The 18,950-nt window shown below is 43.3% G+C and overlaps 1 protein-coding gene across 2 annotated transcripts in view; it reads right to left on the bottom strand.

Moving 5' to 3' along the window:
* Positions 1 to 15,855, bottom strand: part of HIC2 (HIC ZBTB transcriptional repressor 2) — an 87,309-nt gene extending 71,454 nt beyond the window's left edge. Inside the window, exons 1-2 of one of the 2 annotated variants that reach the window (XR_010918249.1) lie at positions 15,726 to 15,855; positions 166 to 2,167 (exon numbers count right to left, since the gene is read on the bottom strand). The gene's annotated coding sequence lies outside the window, so the exon portion shown is untranslated. Of the gene's footprint in view, positions 1 to 165; positions 2,168 to 15,725 lie in introns of those variants that run through there. The other variant, XM_067539901.1, reaches the window with a different exon arrangement.
* Between the last annotated feature and the right edge of the window lie 3,095 nt (positions 15,856 to 18,950).

Raw genomic sequence — 18,950 nt, 5'->3', positions numbered from 1 at the left:
CGGTGCATGCCATTTAGTTACTGGGTGTAATTCCAGATGGTGCTTTTAATTACTGAAACTCTGTATGATTTGGGTCCTGGCTAGAGATCAGCTCTCTTCTTGTGTATTAACACCCACTTGTTAGTAGGCTGTAGGCTGGTAGTTTGGACATTATGTACAACCAAATTCCACACCAATGCCATTTTATTTAATATTATAAGATAACCAACATACTAACAAAATACGGCTGCAAACAGTAAAACAAAGAAACCTGGAAAGATTTTCACTTTCTTGCAATATTTCTGTAGTCATAAAATATTCTTAATACAGACAGCGAAAGACAGTAAGTGGAGTAACATTGTAATCCCTAGCTGGTCGTTTACAAGGGGAGACTGCACACTCCTACACATCTTAGGTGATTTCTGGCTTCTCTTTCCACCATTCATGAGCAGAGGTGATGCAGCAGAGGTGGGGTAAGGAGGGGGGATGCAGGGTCCCGTCCCGTCCCCCCAGTTTGCTGCTTGGCTTGCACTGAGCATGCTCAGTAACACTTCTGCCCTCACTCTGTCCACCCACTATCGGCAGGCATGGGTCATGTCTGTTCATGAGCCAGGAAGAACTAAAAATATTTGCCTACATTATGCTAAAGGGAGACCATCCTTTGCTCCAGACACAACCACAACAATCATTCCCAACAGTCACTGACTTAATGGAGCACCACTTTGTGGTTATACCCAGCACTGGGATTTCATCATGTTGAATTTATTACAGCTCACATATCAAGTCTAATACTAAAGTCAAAAGGAGGTGTTCAAGATTCAGATTTTTTTTAAATTTTTTTTTGGTTGAGGGGAGGGTGTAAAGGACAGGACAAAACAGGGACTGCTGGGGTGTGTTTTTGTGTATTTGTCTACCCACAAATTTGAGGACATTGCTCAAGAAAAAAACAGTTGGTCTTAGAGAAAAAGTAAGTTATAAAGAGAATCGATTCCATTAAATAGCTCTATAAATCAGTTCCACCCAAAAATCAATGGAAAACTACATCTGCTAAATGCTAGGTAACTCCCACACACCGTGAGTGCAGCTACCTGTGAAAATGACCACATCAAAGCCCTCAATAGCTTCTTCACCAAGTTACTCACATGGCATTGTGATACTTGTGCTCCCCACATTTCCCCCATACCCAGCTCTGTTCGCCTGCATTTGTTTGATTTTAAACAAAGCACAGATGACACTCAGCTGGAAAGGCAATGGTCCAAGATGGATTTACTTACAAGGGAAGTAGGATATATCTATGCTGGAGCCAAAGGTGCAATTTCCAGCCCAGGTAGAATTACCTGTGCTATCTCTGATCGAACTAGGGTGGTAAACACAGAAGTGTGGCTTCGGAAGTGTGAGCAGCAGGACAGGTTAGCTACCCCAAATATAATCCCAGCTGAGACCCTAGACATGTCCTCCGGAGGCTAGTACCTCTCACCAACTGTGCCGCGACAGTCACACTTCTATTTTCACTGTGTTAGCTCGATCAGAGCTGGAAATTACACCTCCAGCTCCAGTGCACACACCCCCATAGACTAAAGAGGATTCACTGCAACACCCCCACAAAGGCAGTGGAAAGAGGACACCTTGAGCAGAATCCCCCCACCCACATAGTCAAGCCACTTTTATGCTCTTCTCTTAATAGACAGTGATTGAAATGACTCAGTGTATCTGGGCACTTGAAACCTAGAGTCTGAAAGAACTTCCCAACGTATCACGTTAGACTTAAGTCTTTCTTCCTCACTATTATGTGGGCAGCTGTCATTACGCCAGGTTGTGGTGGTAGGGGCCAAAGCTCATCCTCCATTTTAGAACGGAGGGCTGCAGATACCACCTCGCTCTGGCTACTGTTGTGCTAAGTTATGTAATGATTAAAACGAAACTGCTTTTATTTGGGTACAAGCTCTCTGTGCCTAAGAAGAAGACTACAAGTACCATAACTGTCCCCAGAGACAAGCGTCCCAGTACTAGATGTCAGCCTTCACGTGGTTAGATATCTCCCCATTGACAGGGATTAGCTACCACTCTCTCACTTTCCAGTTGTGATTTGGTTGAAGCTTCATTGTCTTTTCTGCAGGGGAGCAGATGTCTTTCCCCCATCTTTCATGGCAGTAGAAATCGATGTGACTTTCATTTTGTCATGGCACAGCTAGAAGGGTACAGAAAATTCAAGTTTTATTTAAACCAGCAAGAGATTGAGGGACTGCATAATTGTACACGTTAGTTTTCATTTTAGGCACTTCTTATGCTGTGTGTTTGCCTATTTTCATGCAAAATTTATTAAATAAAAAACATGAAGCTTTTGCTGTTCAGTGTAAAGTTTTTAAATTGCAAATGTGAACTTAAAGCTCAATGTTTTCGTTTAATATTTTGTAATCACACCCATCAATACATTTATTTTTAGTTATCCCTATAGGGTTTTTTCTTTTTAAAACTACAAAGAGAGACAAGAGCCAAAGACTCCATAAAGATAATTGGGAACTGCACTCCAGCCAATCTATTTTGCATGAAGGCACTCAGACATTGCAATAATGGGCATGAGAATGAAACCCTGCAATACGTGTCCAGCTGGAAGAGTCATGTCTTATCTCAAGCCTCTAAACTGTGGCCTGAGGCCGACTGGTTTCAGAAGAAAATGTGCATATGATCATGACTTCAACATGCCTTCCCCAAGCTGTCCCCTGCAATTTGTAAACTGAAGTGTTTGAGCCAGTCTCATTGCTATAGTGAGGAGGTAGCGAGTGCGGCTTTTGCAGCTGCTCCCACCGCTTCCTCTGAAGGCTCAGGAGCAGTTCCTCTGTCACAATGGAATATTCCGCATGGGCAGCTGTTGCAGGTCCCCCACTGCATCATGGAGGCAGGAGAAGAGTGGCTCTGGCTCTACTACCTGCTGCCGGGTTAGGCTCTTGGAGAAAGGAGAAGAGCAGGTTGTTGCCTGAGCCTAAGGGCGCACCTAGCAAAGGATAGCTCCCCTCCTTGACAACAAGCAGCCCCACAGGCAGGAGGGGAGAGAGAGCAGGGACTGAAGTAAGAGAAGCTGAGAATCAACACCCAGTTAAGGCTCTCCAATGCTCTGCCCCAGCCCCAATGTGGGCTGAAATGTGCTCCGGACATGCACCCCACCCCACCCCCGGAACGAGGCCCAATGGCAGCTCCACACTTGTTTGAGGCTTCTCCACATTTTGAGAGAATTCCCAGCAGGGGACTTGCAGGTGGTTTCCATTCCCTCCAGAGCACAGGGAGCAGAACAGGACAGAGAATCGGTCCCAAACTAACAACTGTCTGTGACCCATGAACATTTTTTAAATATCTTCAGCCCATGGACACAAAAGACAAAACAGATAGTACAGAGTGTCAGTTGTGAAGCAGGAAAAGTCCACTTGATTTTTGCCTTGGTAGCATACAGAGCATTCACATATGTATCTGTAGCGCTTTTTCAACTGTAGCTATCCATTTTACAGCTGGAGCAACAACAACAGAAAACAAACGGTCTTGCGCAAGGCACTGCAAGGAATCAGTGAGAGAACCAGGCCTTTACCAAGAGCCCCCCGCTTAAGTCACTAAAAAAAAAAAAAAAAAAAAAAATCCACTAGCCATTCTCTTTTGCTCAACTGCTACAACGTCCCCCACTCCTTGAACTGGATTGTTTAAGCCCTTTCTCCAGCAGAGCCACACTGACTTCCAGAGAAGTGTCTGAGCATGTGCAGAGTCTGACCCCAATCCATTATCTATTCTGAACCTATCTGTGCCTTTGGATTGCAAGCTCCTTAGGCCACGGACGTGGTCTGGTTTTTTTACTACATTCTATCAGGTGCAAAGTGCTCTATGTCCATTTGTGGCACTAAGTCTGATTTTTGGTGCAAAGGGCAATTCTGCACTCAGTCATATACTCAGAGGGGCTTTTTCCACTGAAGATTTAGTTCAGACCAACAAATAGTTTGCCCTAAATTAATTGATTTCTTTATTTTACTGCAAAAGTCATGTGTTCATCTTACCATTCCACTTGTTCAATATTCAGGCACTGCCTCTAAGCCAATCAGCGAGGTACTGGATTACAGAAATAGCTGTGTGGCAGAGCACTGAAGTCAGTACAGTGCCAGGTTACCCTTCAGACCTTGGCATTCCCTCCTCCTTCAGGAAGATTAAAGACGGTAGGAACTTGAAATTTTTTCTAGCACAAACACACCCAACTAGTTTTCAATAAATTTAGACTAAATCTAGCAGAGAGGGGTTTATTCTCCCAGTGCAAATATACAGGAGCTCCTGGCCAACACACCAATCACTCCTCCCCCACTTCGTGAGGTGCAGATCAGGGTGGGGGTGGGGCAGCAGCATGGCACAACATGTAGCAGTTCTTATGGGGAGGGGTGGGGGGGGGGGAACTTTCTGAAACTTCCCCTGAATTGCTGCATGCCGCATGCCACAAAGGACAGCTGCTACCTTCTCACTTACAAAAACGTGACCTCAGCCAATCAATATAAAGCCCTCGGGCTGTAGGATACCCTCTTACGCATCACTTTGATTGGCCAACCCTATTGAAATAAGGCAGCTTTCCTCTCCACCTCAAACAGGCATGTGCATTGCCATTGCTTCAAGAGGTTTTTGAGAAAGGCAGGGAGAGGAGAGGGTGGAGATCAAGCAGTTTCAGACAGACAGCGTGGGTCTATGTATTATCAGTGAGGAGACAAAGGCGAGTCACCAAATATTTTGAATATCATCAGAGGAACCACACATCAGTAAACCTATCTGGACTTATCTGGGCTCCTGTCCCTTCTCTAACCAGTTCACTAAGAGCAGGAGGGAAACCCCCCAAACCTCTGACACATGCTACTGGATGCGCTGGGCAGATTTAGTTCGCAATCATCAGTAGAATCGGCCTCTGCCAGGGATGCAGCTGGTTTCTCCACCATCAGACAAAGAAATATCATGGGTGGATTTGGTTTCTAAGGACTCTGTTGGGTTTTGTGAAACACAACTTCAGCCTACCTACATATGTTTCAGATACAGATCCCATTCATCTGAATTTCTGGGAGGGGAAAAGAATCACAAAAGATTGGTTAAGTGTTTCAGTGTAATTTGCTCTACTTGGGGAGGAAACATGGGTTGTGTGGTTAAGGCCCTGAGTCCTATTCTTAGCTTTACCACTGACTCTCAGTGTGACCTTGAGAAAGTCATATATCGCCATCTTTCAGATGTGCAAATGCAGGCACAGAGGGACTAACACCATCAATTTGACAGGAGTGGTTATGAGGCTTAACTGTTTATAAAGCACTTTGAGATCTTTGGCTGGAAATGCTATGTAAGGCCAATATGCTACTACTTCCAAACTGGAACCACCATTGTTTTAATGTAAAGCTATTGTGTGTATATATATAATTCCTTTTTCTGCACATCCTACAGTATTTGTCCAAACCCCTGAAACCCAGCCTTCCATTTAACAAACTACTTCCCACTGCACTAGTACTGCAACTTTGAACTTTTTTTCTTATCTACAAGGAGGGCTGGTTGTGAAGGGCAACTGAACCAGAACTTAAGCTTGAAATAAGCAGGCAGTTTTCACCAGCGGAAGTTAGACAATGGCAGCAGCTATTACTACTTTCCTTTCATAAAACATGGAGGAAAAAGCCCATGAGATCATCTATTCCATCTTCCAAACATCATGCCCATTATACAGATGGAGAAACAGATGCAGAGGGGGTAAGTGACTTTCCCAAGATTACACAGCAAGTCAGTGACAAAGAAATTATTACAGCCAAGCCTTTGTTTTAGCCACTAAACTAGGGATTCTCAGAGTCTTTCAGTACTGCATACCGCAAGTTAATGAAGAGATCACCTTGTAGCCCTCCTCCCTCCCATGCATGGGCTACCTTGCCTCTAACTGGTGACTGAGTAACAGCACTGCGGCAGCTACAGTAATTGCTGACATCTAATAACTGGAAATGATGAGTGCCAGCACCATGTGACCAGCCAGCTGTCTATAAGTAGTCTACTATCAAGTAGTCCACAGACCACAGTTTGGGAAATTCTGCATTAGACCACGCTCCTTCCCTTTCAATGAGTTTCACCCATTATATCAGGCCAGCAACTTCAAACACCTCCGCAACTTGGATGGATGCAGAACGCAACACACATTGAAGTGCTCTTCTTGGAGTTCGCTTAAGAATGCTGCCAACTTGTAAACATAGAGTCAGTTTTGCTGCCAATACAATTTTGACCTAGAGCAAACGGAAGTGCTTTTCCAAGAATCTCAGAGGCTGTTGAGTCACGCAGTATGCTGGCACTGGACCACGTAACCCAAGAGGAAAAAAACAAAAACAAGACAAGAAACCACTCCTAGCAGAGGCTGAAAGGGGGACAGATGATTGCTTTCAAAATACTGGGGACATTTCCAGGAAGAAGTAGGTGATGCAAGAGTGTCTTTCCAAAGAGCTATTTGCCACAGGGGAACAAAATCTCATTCATATTTTCATCATTGTGGTAAGGTTAAACAAGTAGATTTGATACTCAGGATGGTAAATTTTCATGATGATTCTGTGAGACTGATTTAATAACCATACAACAGAGCCTAACAAACACACATTTCAAGAGGCCTGGATATCAAGCCCTTCACCCACAGTGTGTTTTGCATAACATCATACACTTAACCCTTTAGGATGCCTCAATAGTTGAGAGGTCAGGGTCCCTTTGTGCAAAAATATAGGGAAATACAGTCCTTGCTCCAGAGAGTTTAAAACTAAAAGAGACAAAGGACATCATATCCCCATTTTACAGATGGGAAACTGAGGTACAGAGAAATTAAATGACTTTCCCCAAGTCACACAGGGACTCTGTAGCAGAGCCACAAACCAAACCCAGGTCTCCTGAGTCCAAATCAAGTGTCTTAACCACAAGACGATCGAGAAAAGCTGACAGGCAAGTCACTAGTGCATTAAAATGCAGCAACTCATGGCAGAATGAGGTCTTCCCCCTTTTTAAATGAACAAAAACATCAGACCATTTATTAAACCAACTCAGCAATTTTAAGAAGCTTCTACTCTGGGAAACTTGGGTATAACTAGATTTCAGGTCCCAAGTGAAATGACTGTCAAACTAGTCCTAGCAGACATCAGTCTTCAAACCTTACAAAACTAAAACACAACTGACAGTCTCGGACAAAAGGAAACCTTTGCAGGACAGTATCCACAGGTCAGGACTGAAATATACTAGCAGAATTCTGAGAATGAGTGTGGCAGGGGAGTTAATGGATATATTCTCTGCAGCATACAAACATTGGTAGACATGGTCCCTGCCCCAAAGCACTTACAGATTTTTCTTTGAAAACTAGATTGTGTCAGGTCAGCAATATCAAAGAACATCAAGAATTTTTCCATCTGTTCTGAAAATAGACAAGAGTTTTTTCCAGAGTCTCAAGGAGTTTAAAAACTTTCCTCACAAATACTGCTCTGAACTCTATTGTATAAAAGAAAAGGTTTCAGAGGGTCAGACCGAACTCAGAGATGGGCCAGTGGCATCTTGACAGCACACAGAAAGACTGTGCATGGTGATTTTAGTCCTGTATGACAGAGTCTTCTTGTGGCACAAAGACGACTGGATCCATGCACAATGAATGCTTCTTAAATATATATATAAAAAAGGATACAAACATACATTTAATGGGTGAGGATTTTCTGCATATCTAAGCAGGTGAAGGCAACCTGGTGAGCTGGGCTTGCAAAATGTCAAGTAGCACAATAAGTTAACTTCTGTTATGGGGCATTTCCAGTGGCCACCATATCATGTATCACTTTTAAAATCCAGAGTCATAAAAGCAAAGGGAAACAAGGAGATGTCTATGGCCAGCAGAATTAAGGACAATAAGGAATTTTTTAAAAGTATATTAGAAACAAAAATGGTATTGGTCCACTGGTGGAAATGATAGAATTATCAATAATAATGCAGAAAAGGCAGAAGTGTTCAATAAGTATTTCTGTTCTGTATTCAGGGGGAAAAAAAGATAACATACTCATCACATGACAACACTCTTTCCATCGCACTACTATCTCAGGAGGACGTTAAACAGCAGCCACTAAGGAGACAGAACCCTCTCTTGCACCAACAGAAGTTGGTTCAATAAAAAAATATTACCGCATCCACCTTGTCTCTCTAATATCCTGGGATCCACACAGTTACAACACTGCAAACAGCAGTTACTGAAGTTAGACATCTTTAAATCAGCAGGTTCAGATAACTTGAATCTAAGAATTTTAAAAGAGCTAGCTGAGGAGCCCACTGGACTGTTAATGTTTTATTTTCAATAAAAGTTCTGAAATTTCTCAATATTCCACAAGACTGGAGGAAAGCTAATGTTGTGCCAATATTTAAGAAAGGTAAACTGGATGACCCTAGTAATTATATGTCTTTCAATCTGACATTGATCCTGGGCAAGATAATGGAGAGGCTGATATGGGAGTTGATTAATTAAGAATTAAAGATGGGATAATATAGTTAATGCCACATGGGTTTGTGGAAAACCGAGTCCATCAAATTAACTTGATATACTTTTGATGAGATTACAAGCTTGGTTGATAAAGGTAATACAGTAGACGCTCATTAGTAGCAACATATTGGATGTTTCTCCTAAGTAGCTGTTACTGTTATGGAGAGGGTCGACAATTCACAGTAGAAAAATGTTGCTTATAAGCAGCAGTTGCTCTTACAAAGTGTTGCTGCAAACAAGCATCAGCTGTAATGTTGATGTAATATACTTAGATTTCTGTAAGGCATTTGGTACAGCACAACATTTTGATTAAAAACTAGAAAGATATAAAATTAACATGGCACACATTAAGTGGATTAAAAATGGAGAGGTCTCAAAAATGTAACTATAAATGGGGAATTGCCATTGTGCAGGTGTTTCTGGTGAGTTTCCCCAATGATCAGTACTTAGCCCTAGGCTCTGTGTGTGTTGGGGGGGAGGGGTGACCTGGAAGAAAACATAAAACCATCACTGATAAAGTTGGCAGATGACACAAAAATTAGGAGAGTGGTAAATACTGAAGTGGACAGGTCACTGACAGGGTGACTGTATTGCTTAGTAAACTGGGTGGAAGCAAACTATGCACTTTAATATGGCTAAATGTAAAAGTATGTATCTAGGAACAAAGAACGTAGGCCATATTTACAGGATGGGGGACTCTCTCCAGGGAAGCAGTCACTCTGAATAAGATTTGGGGCTCATGGTGGATAATCAGCTGAACATGAGCTCCCAGTACAATGCTGTGGCCAAAAAGGCTAATGCAATCCTCGGATACATAAATAGGGAAATCTTGACTAGAAGCAGAGAGGTTTTTACCTCTGTATTTGGCACTGGGATAATCACCACTTGAATACTGTATCCAGTTCTGATGTCCAAAATTCAAGATGGGTGCTGATAAATTGGAGAGGGTTCCAGGAAGAGCTAAGAGGATGATTAAAGGATTAGAAAATATGCCTTATAGACTTAAGGAGCTCGATCTATTTAGCTAAACAAAGAGGGGGTTAAGGGATGGCTTGATAAGTCCACATATACCTACAAAGGGAACGAATATTTAATAATTGGCTCTTCAATCTAGTAGAGAAAGGTATAACACAATTCAGTGGTTGGAAGTTGAAGCTAGACAAATTCAGATTAAAAAATATATGTGCCTTATTTCCAAACAGTGAGGATAATTAACCATTAGAACAATTACCAAGGGTCATGGTGGATTCTTCATCACTGACAATTTTTAAATCAAGATTAGATGTTTTTCTAAAAGATATGCTCTAGGAATTATTTTGGGGAAGTTCTATAGCCTATGTCATAAAGGAGGTCAGACAAGATTATTACAATGGTCCGTTCTGGCCTTGGAATATAAGAAAAGCTGTTTTGGTTTGAAGGTAAATTCATGTATTATTGAAAGTTACCCCTTCTCCCTTTACCCAGGAGACTGAAGGACAGCTAATGCCTTAGGCGAGTCTGCTAAAGTGCAATGCTTTCTACGTCTCTCATCCAGAGAATGAGCTAGGGCAACAATGGTAAGTTTTTTATAACCTAGTCCTTCCAGCCAACACCTGCTTTAGCGGGTGCATGGAATCGTACCTAGCTCTTGTACAGCACTATCAGTGCATCTCACAGCATTCCGCAAAGGAAGCAAGGAATCATGCATGGGTCCATCGGTATTAAGAAAATGACCCACTGATGACAATGGTTTTCAGAAGTGGACTCCCTGCTTTTCTGTAAATAGTTTTCAACACCCGCTGAATTGCCAGAGTAAGGAGACAGAATCCTTCATTACCTCCATCGTGCTGGCTGTTGGGTCTGTTACAAAAAGCGTGATGGAGATGAATAGTTTGTCCCATCTATGCTAGCAAGAGAAACTTTCAGCACTGGCTGAAGCAGCCCCATTTCTGATGACCATTTTCCACAACAGGTCTTTTCACTAGCAGAGACTGTACCTTGAGAGCCAAAGGCCCCATTTGAGCTGCTGTGTAAGTGCGGCCTTGTTCCTTCAAGTCCTGCCACATGCACATTGGGCAACTTGAAATGTAAGGCCTGGTCTATACTACCGACGTTATTGACAGGAGATGTGCAAGTTTCAGTATGTAGCTTGCGCATCTCCCATCGATTTACTAACCTTCACTTACCACAGTGTCTTCACTCCACTGCATCGACAGGAATGCCCTCCGGTCAATGCAGAATTACTCTTTTTTTTTTTTTTTTTTGGGGGGGGGGGGGGGAAGACCCCGCCGGAGAGGGGAGATTTATTGCATTGGCCGGAAAGCACTTCTGGAATCAGTTGTGCAGGTCTCCACTGCCCACTCAATTGATCCCGCTGCATCGATCCATGGAGCCCTAAGCAGCATCTGCAGTGTAGACATACCTAAGATATATAGACCTGGGTATGTCAGATACCCCACTGCTTTCCATACTTTCTCATTAACTCAGATCTGCAAGTAGAGCCCTTGTTTGGGATCTGCAATTACAAGGATCACTCTCCATTCCTTCCTCCTCAAACAATATGTGCTCTAGGAAGGCATGAGGGCTGTCATTTCAATAATGTACAACCCTGTTGCTTCCTCACCAGAACAGCTGACTTCAAATACAGCCTGTGCTTATTAACAAAATAGGAAATCTGATCTATAGAAAGAAAACACTATGTGGGGATTAATCCTGGATTGCCGTTTGTGGCCAACACTGGGCCTTCATCCAAACACCGATGAAAAGGAATGAAGTTTTCTCCCACCTGTCACTTAAAGCAGGTACAACTATTGTAGTGTCTCTCCTACAGCTATTGTAGCAATCACTTTTACATTGGTTTTAAATTCATGACTGACCTCACTATTTTGTTTCTTCCTTGTTTTGCCAACAAACCAGTAAGGGAGGGTGAATTTTCCATCCACAAATCACTAATAAAAAATGTGATTAACTTTTACAAATTTGGACAGCTAGCTTCTAACGCACACATTCTTTAGGGACATATTCTGGGCTTCAAATGGCATTCTAGTGGAATTTTGATGGGCCAATTTAACAGGAAAATGCAACTTTGAAGAAATTCTGAGGCAGATTTTGAACTATTCCAGGCTGTAGGGGGAAAAAATGACATGTACCATTGTGGCAGCTTAAAATAGTTGCTTTTCCACAGTAGCTACAGCGTAGGGGACTGAAATCTCTATTGCAATACACTATCCCTGCCATGGAGAGTACATTGTAAACACATTTAAGCAGCCTTAGTGATATAATCAGTCATTTTCAATCACAGCCAACCCACTGGGGAAGGCTTTTTAAAAAGAATTTTTTCAAAAATATTCTTCTGCTTCTAGTTGGGCCAGGATTCTGTTGTTGTAAGCAATTCCACAGCTGAGCCCTGTTAATTTTTCTCCAAGCCCAGCAGGGTAGGCATGTCCACTGATGCTGAAATGGTCCCCCTTCTCATTGAGCTTTGCCTGTCACAGTGCAGCCTACGTAATGGCTGCATCGCAAATGCAATTCCATTTTCTCCCACTCCAAGACCACATCTGCCGCTGTGTCGAAACCCAGGGACTCACTTGGTGGCAATGATTTTTGACTGCCATTAAATCACAAGATACTGCAGCAGCTTTGTGGTACAATGAATCAATAAGTTACAATAAAGTTAGATTAAGCTAGTGGACCAAAAGTTTGGTTTCCTATGGTAGGGAAACTGAAGACCCTCTTTCTAGCAGTACCAAGCCCTGTTACCTATCAAGCCGTGACACATCACTCAAACTGGATGGCAGTGTAAAACACCGTAATCAATGCAAATAGGAATTCTGATTCTAAAACAAATATGCATCCACTAAAAAGCATTATCCTATTTCTTTATACCTATTAGGTAGGAGTGTGGGTGGGAATCATAACAGAACTATATATTCTTTTGACCTTGTAGAAATGGAATTAGTAATATGAAATTTATGTTTAATCACTAACAGCTTTAAAGATGGCAATATCCTCTAGTCAGAATTTGGATTTTCAAATCTGATCAGTATTTTTGGATTATAGTGGCTGTTTTTGTGGCTTTTCAATTGATTCCATACCAAAACTGATTAGCTATTAAAAAAAAAAAAGTAGCATGATGCTAATCAAAGTAAATCGAGGCAGGCACCCTCCAGGATGGATGCCTCTTAACCCCCTTTATCCTTTCACACATTGGCCTCTGCCAAGCAATTCAATACTGCCACTACAATGCACCACGTGACAGCAAGTGCTTCAAGCATCTTACGATATTTATTACTATCTACACATCCATAAGTCATTCTGCAGAGCAACGTATGTGAATACTATGAGTTATTTCTTTATGTGTTAAAGAGGTAAATCTCTCCCAGATCTTTGGCAAGGGAGTTGTTTTTAAAAAAAAAAAATAAGAGGGGAAAAAAAAAAGATGATTTTGTATTTTTTCTACATTTCACTCAGAACAGAGGATAAACTAAGAAAACAAGTGCTACAGGCTCACACTCTCCACTTACTCCCTTTCACACCCCACCACACTTTGATAAAGCAATATATTTTAGACCCCAGAGAACAAGGCATTTATGATTGGTGTCTTTTCACCATGTTTGAATGGAAAGTACTGTAACAAATGTAAGCAGCAGTTTATTCTTAATGCTGATTTCCCCTATAACTAAGATGACATGCCAGTGGCAGGTGGCAAGTTTGAGGGGGATGGGAGTGGTTTCTTTTCTTTTCTTTTTTAATAAATAAATATAACAACAAAGGGCAGCCAGATTTGACCTAATGGGTCAACTATCAAGAGTTAAACTGATTTAAATAATTAGACCTAGAATGTCAGGCACCACCGCAAACAATTGCTCCTAATGCTTTTAGGATTAGATTGCTAATGAAAAGGCACAAAAAGGAGGCCACTTGCAGTTGTGGAAATAAGTCAATTTTCCTTTCATATGTCATTTTCTCCATGCAGAGTTGCTGTGATATGATCCTAAGGAGCCATTTGTGGTTCTCTCTCCAGAACTGCTGCAGCATAAGCAATAGCTTTAAGTCACAAAAAATTCTGACTAGGCTATTTACATGTACAGTAAATTTATTAAACATTAAACAATTAAATATATTTGTTCAAAGTTCAATATATTTTTTCAGTGAAAACAACTGTTAGGAGTAGCATGTTGTTTTCTCCCTTAGTCAGTGTATAAATTCAACCAGAAATACAAAGAGCATTCAATCAAAAGATTAACTAAAAAAAATTGTAGTTTTGTAATAAAACATACTCTTATTGGTTTTTGGCTTCTCCCACAAATATATTCCATAATGAAATATTATCCAGTGGGATTTGAGTAACCCTCTGATACATACTTGGTTTCATGTATAATTCATTAATTTTATGTAGAGGTATAGACCCTTACACTCACAGATATTAAATGCAAAGTTACAGCTCCCTCAACAGCAAGAAGTAGCTGTTTTGCTTCGTTTCTAAATTGCAGTTTCCCCTAGCAAAAAGTTTGCAGAAGTTATAATATCCCAGACTATATTATAATGTACACAAAAGACTCAAAGCTGTGCCTAAAGAAAAGGCTCTCTGCTTGCATTAGTGACGAACGACTAGCTGCACAGCGCTGCTGTAAAATGACCAAATAAGAGAGCCCAGCTGGCAACACTGATAAAAGGGATAAACATGCAGGCTGGAAAGCCCTCCGCCCCTCGCTACGATGCCCATTTCTGCGCGGGACAAGTTCAAACAGAAGTAAATTATTGATTTCTCCCCTCTAGCACCGGTCAATATCAGCGAAGATGGGGTGTTTACAACACGGGCGACTTACTTCTACAGATCGCCCAGCAGCTGCCGAGCTGGTCACTTTCCAGGCGCGAGAGGTTTCATTCAGAATTCGGCCGGGGGAAAGATTCACTCACACTTTTTACAAAGCTTATTGATCTGGGAAGAGGGAGTCCACGTAAGCCTCAGAGCCCCATTGAGGGGGGGGGGAAGAGTTCACTGCTTAGCCCTTAAAGCAATGGTTATCCCACTGCCTCCTGCTCTGTAACGGGGGGACACGGTACAGCTCAGGGGGGCAGAAGCCCCACTCCGAGGAATATAAAAGGTTCCACTCCGGTCCGATTTAACAGCCGCTCCGCGCGGCTTTAAACCCCGCCCGGAGCCCGCTGACCGAAGGGATGGGGGAGGGCATGCACAACGTTAGGGGCAGAAGCACCGGGAAGACGGGTCCTAGTCAGCCCCAAACCGCGGGGCTGCGTGGGATCCTCTGCTCCGTCCATTGCACTGGAGACGGTGCGGTCAGTAACAAAAGCCAGAGACCAGCAGCAGCAGCAGCAGCGGCTCCTTCCCTCCTTGATCTTAAAGCGGGTGGGGAGGAGGAGATGGGGCAAAAGTTCAATGCGATCCCACCGAGCTAGAGGGGTGCCTGGTTTGGGGGGAGCTCTGCGGTGAGGAAACGTCGCCTGCGGCCGCATTCGGGCTCCAGAGCTCGGCTAGGGAGGGGAGAAGTGGCCGGCGATTGCCAGCCTTGTCTCGCTCTGCCTCTCCGTAGAGCCCCCTCAGGGGGAGGAGGGGGGGAATAGGTGGACGGGGGGGAGGGAGATATTCACAGGAACCCCCAGCACAATACAATCAAATGCAAAACACGCCCCCCCACCCCAATGTCCTGCTCCTTCCCTTCCAAATAATGGCTCAGTCAGCACTGGGGGGGGGGGGGGCAGCTAGCTACTCCAGGGGCTGGCTGCCCTCCCCCCGGACGGCTCCTCCAGGCAGCAGCTGCAACAACCTTCCTAGTGCCCACCTCCCCCCGGCCGCAAGGCATCGGTCGAGCAAAGGGGGCAGAGCGCACGGGGAGGGGAGGGCAGGGCAGGGCAGGGAGAGAGGCAAAAAGTTTCCAGCCGCTGCGACCAAATAGCAACGATTTACCATCAAGAGATACACAATTAATCCCCTTCCCCGCCCCCTTCCAATGCAACGGGGACAGCACATGGGTGGCGAGGGGGGGTGGAGCGCAGCGGCTGCCCAGCATGGGCACTGCAAGGCAGGGGGGCGGGGGACACCCCCCCTCGCTCCCCTTTCCGTGGCCCCCCCTTGCCCCCGTGCCGTGGGCACATAAAGAGCCGGGGCAGGGGAGCAGCCGGGCTGGGCTGGCTGCACGCAGCGCCCCGAGCCAGCAGCAGCAGCGGGACCGCAGCCCGGCCCGGGGACGGGGACAGCCGCAGCCTCCCCGGCTACTCTGCTTCTCTTTACCTTCTTTTATTGCATCGGTAGCAGCTGCTTTGCTCCCCTCTCCCCGTCCGCTCCCGGGTTATACCAGCCAGTTCCTCATCTCACAGCCTTCCACCCAGCGCCATCTTGCTTGCAAGCGTGTGACGTTGGGAGCTGCTCACCCCTGACCCACATTTGAATAGAAGCCAAAATGAGGGGGGGGAGAGGGTGGGGGGAGAAAAGAAAAGGAGGGGAGGGGGGAGAACAAAAAGAAAGAGAAGGAGCGAGAGAAAGGCGACAGCTAAGCAAGCGCTGCGCCAATAACACAACATCAGCTCCTGCCCTCTTGCCAGCTAGTTTAGTAATAAGCAATTTCCTGCTTTTGCAATAAATGTTGCAGCAGCAGAGCTGGGAGAGGGACCGAGAGCTTTGTAATTCCCATTAAGGGACGCAGGCTTCCCCCACCCCCTTCCCCTGCCACCCACACCTCGGAATTCAACCCCGGAATCCTGTCACCAGTTTATGGCAATCTAAATATTGCTACCCATGCTCTGATTTTGAGCAATTAAAAAGGCATTTGTGAAGATTATTTTTTCCTTTCCTGATGAGGTCTAGACTATGTCTGTAAAATAAAATTATAAGGAATATAACCTGTGAATGTGTTGAGATTCTCTTCTAAAAAATTAGTTTCATGCTGTATGCAAAACCAGAAAAATGTACACTGCAATCTGTATGTTATTAGTTTGTTATTGCCATTATTTATTGAAGCACTGCCAGTGTTCTGAATCATACAAAACACAAAGACAGTCGTTGCCCCAAGGAGTCAATAGGAATTTAAGATTTATTTTATTTTATCTATCAGAAATACACTGAGGGAGAGGAGCTGTTTGTGATTTACACCCCCAGTTTTGCAAGCGCTTACACATGTTTGATTTTAAGGACATGAGTAATTCCAAAATGAAAAATGCAACTAGTCACATACATTTTTTAGGATCAGGGCTTTAATTTTCAAAATGTAAAGTGAACTGATAGAAAAGCCTCACTGTTTCCACACTGATGAGCATTGCCAGCAACATGCATGAGTAATACTTAGTATTACATTTTCAAATGTGTTACATTTTCAGAATGCTATACAGACTTTAGCTAATGAATCTCTAATAATGAAGCAACATATATGACCAAATATTATTGCAATTAGATATAGGATTCTTTTGCTCCCACATAGAAATAATTGGAATGTTTGCAAGTGTGAGATGTTTTCTTTTTATTTGATAGGTTATATATTTATTAATAAAGGAGGAAATGATTGTGCCAAGAGCAGATGAGAAATTATACCTTGGGGTTTTTGCCTCTAGAAGCCAAACTCTCAATATCGCCTATGACCCAAGTAAGTCCCTTTTACCTTTGAATGCGTGATTACGTTAATGAAGTTCATCCTATAATTTGTCTCTAGGAGTTTGATGGTAGCCTTAGCTATATGAAATATTTCAGGGGCTTCTTGTGCAGATCCAGGCAGTTAAGCTCCAGGATAGCCACAGCCTACCTTAGCCTTCTCTGATAATAAAGTTCCTTTCAGAATTGCTCATCTGGGGTTCAAAGTTTTTGCCACAGAGGTCTCTGAGTCCCACCAAAGGAGCCTGAATGGACAAATAAAGATAAGACAGATCACAACAGAGTGTCAGAAGGGTCTGGATCTGCAGTACTCTCACCATACACTCAGTAAAGAGTAGAAAACCTCAGCAGTGGAGAGAACAGCAGAACTGACTGTGAGTACAAGACACAGCGAATTAGATATAGATCAAATTCAGTTCAAGACTACTGCCTCACTAATGCTCAGGGGAGTAATGGTGATGGGAGTGGTTTCCAGCTGTATTTTAAAGCTAGGGACCAAAAGGTAGAGAGGTGCAGGGAGCTATCTCACGCCATGCTGTGCTAGAGGAGTCAAATACCCAACCCTTGTGGTATGTTAACTAAGCAGGGAGGAGACAAATCTGGAATCTGTTTTAGCCAGATTTAGAAATTACTTTCATCCAAAATCTCCATAGTTTGGGAACCATCAATTCTGGACACACCCACTCTAAGGAAATGCAGACAGACAAATACCTAATGGAGCTGAGCCAAAAAACTATAAATTAGGAAGTTGGCACAGTGGAAAATGGTATGATAGGACACAAATCTGTATTCAGCTTAATATGTATATAACAGTTACAAGGGAGAGACTAATGAGAAAGCCAGACTTGGACTTTCCACTAAAACTGTGGATATCTGAGTATCTGCTGGAGCAATAGGGCACAGGCTATGAGTACACACCCATCTGAACAAGACTTACAGGCATACAAGAGAAATACCAACATATTTATAGTGTGTTCAAGCAAGGCACACAGCCATGGACATTGTCATCCAAACAGACATTGCCCCCAAAACACATCCACTGTGGGCATGTCTAGCATTGGGCACAACATGTGCCAAATAGAAGTACTATTCAGGCATGGACAGTAGCAATATCAGAACCAAGATCAAATGAGAAAGACAACACCAGCATAAGTACATAGTTCCTGGGGACGGGGGCACATATAAGTAACTTTTGAGAGATGTTTGGTACACCAGTGATATCTTGAGGAGAGCGACCATTCCAATTCTACTCAGATACTGGTGCTTATAACAGTTATTGTTAATAAATATATTGCACTAGTCATCTGAGGCCCCAGTCAGGATCAGGGCCCATTGTGCTAGGTAGTGTACAGACACATACAAAGACAATGATCTTTTCCTGTGGATGATGGTGAATATATTGAAGACACTGGGTCTGAAGCAAGTGCAACAAACAGATTTCATCCTAGTAGTGTGTTAATAGCTCAGAATAGAACCTGAAGAGCTAGTAAGCCTGGCTGGAATTATATCCCATACTCACATTAACCTACAAAAGTTTCATCAATGCTGTTTCTGGGCAGAGAAGCATCTGTGGATCGTAATATTATCCACAAGACAAATTATTTAGGTTCAAAAGAAGAGTTGGTAGATGAAACCTCAGCAGCTTTTCATGGCTTTAGTGAGTTTAAAGTCACTTACTACCCCTCGATGGACTCTAAAACACCTCCCGCCTTTCAAAGCTATGCCAGTGGCTGGTTTATGCTCCTGCTGAAAAGGCAGGAGGACATTGATGTGATATGTAGAGTTGAATCCCTACCCTGTGGGTCAGCAATGAAGCCATCACAGAAAAGAACATGTCCCTGCAGGAAAAAAAAAAAAAAGGACTCAGGAGTGGGT

Source organism: Emydura macquarii, unplaced genomic scaffold (genome assembly GCF_026122565.2).
Source record: "Emydura macquarii macquarii isolate MOO-44397 ecotype Brisbane River unplaced genomic scaffold, CSIRO-AGI_Emac_v2 contig_554, whole genome shotgun sequence".
In the NCBI taxonomy this organism is placed as follows: domain Eukaryota; kingdom Metazoa; phylum Chordata; order Testudines; family Chelidae; genus Emydura; species Emydura macquarii.
The sequence above is the reverse complement of the archived record's forward strand: the minus strand, read 5'-3'. Positions and strand labels throughout refer to the sequence as shown.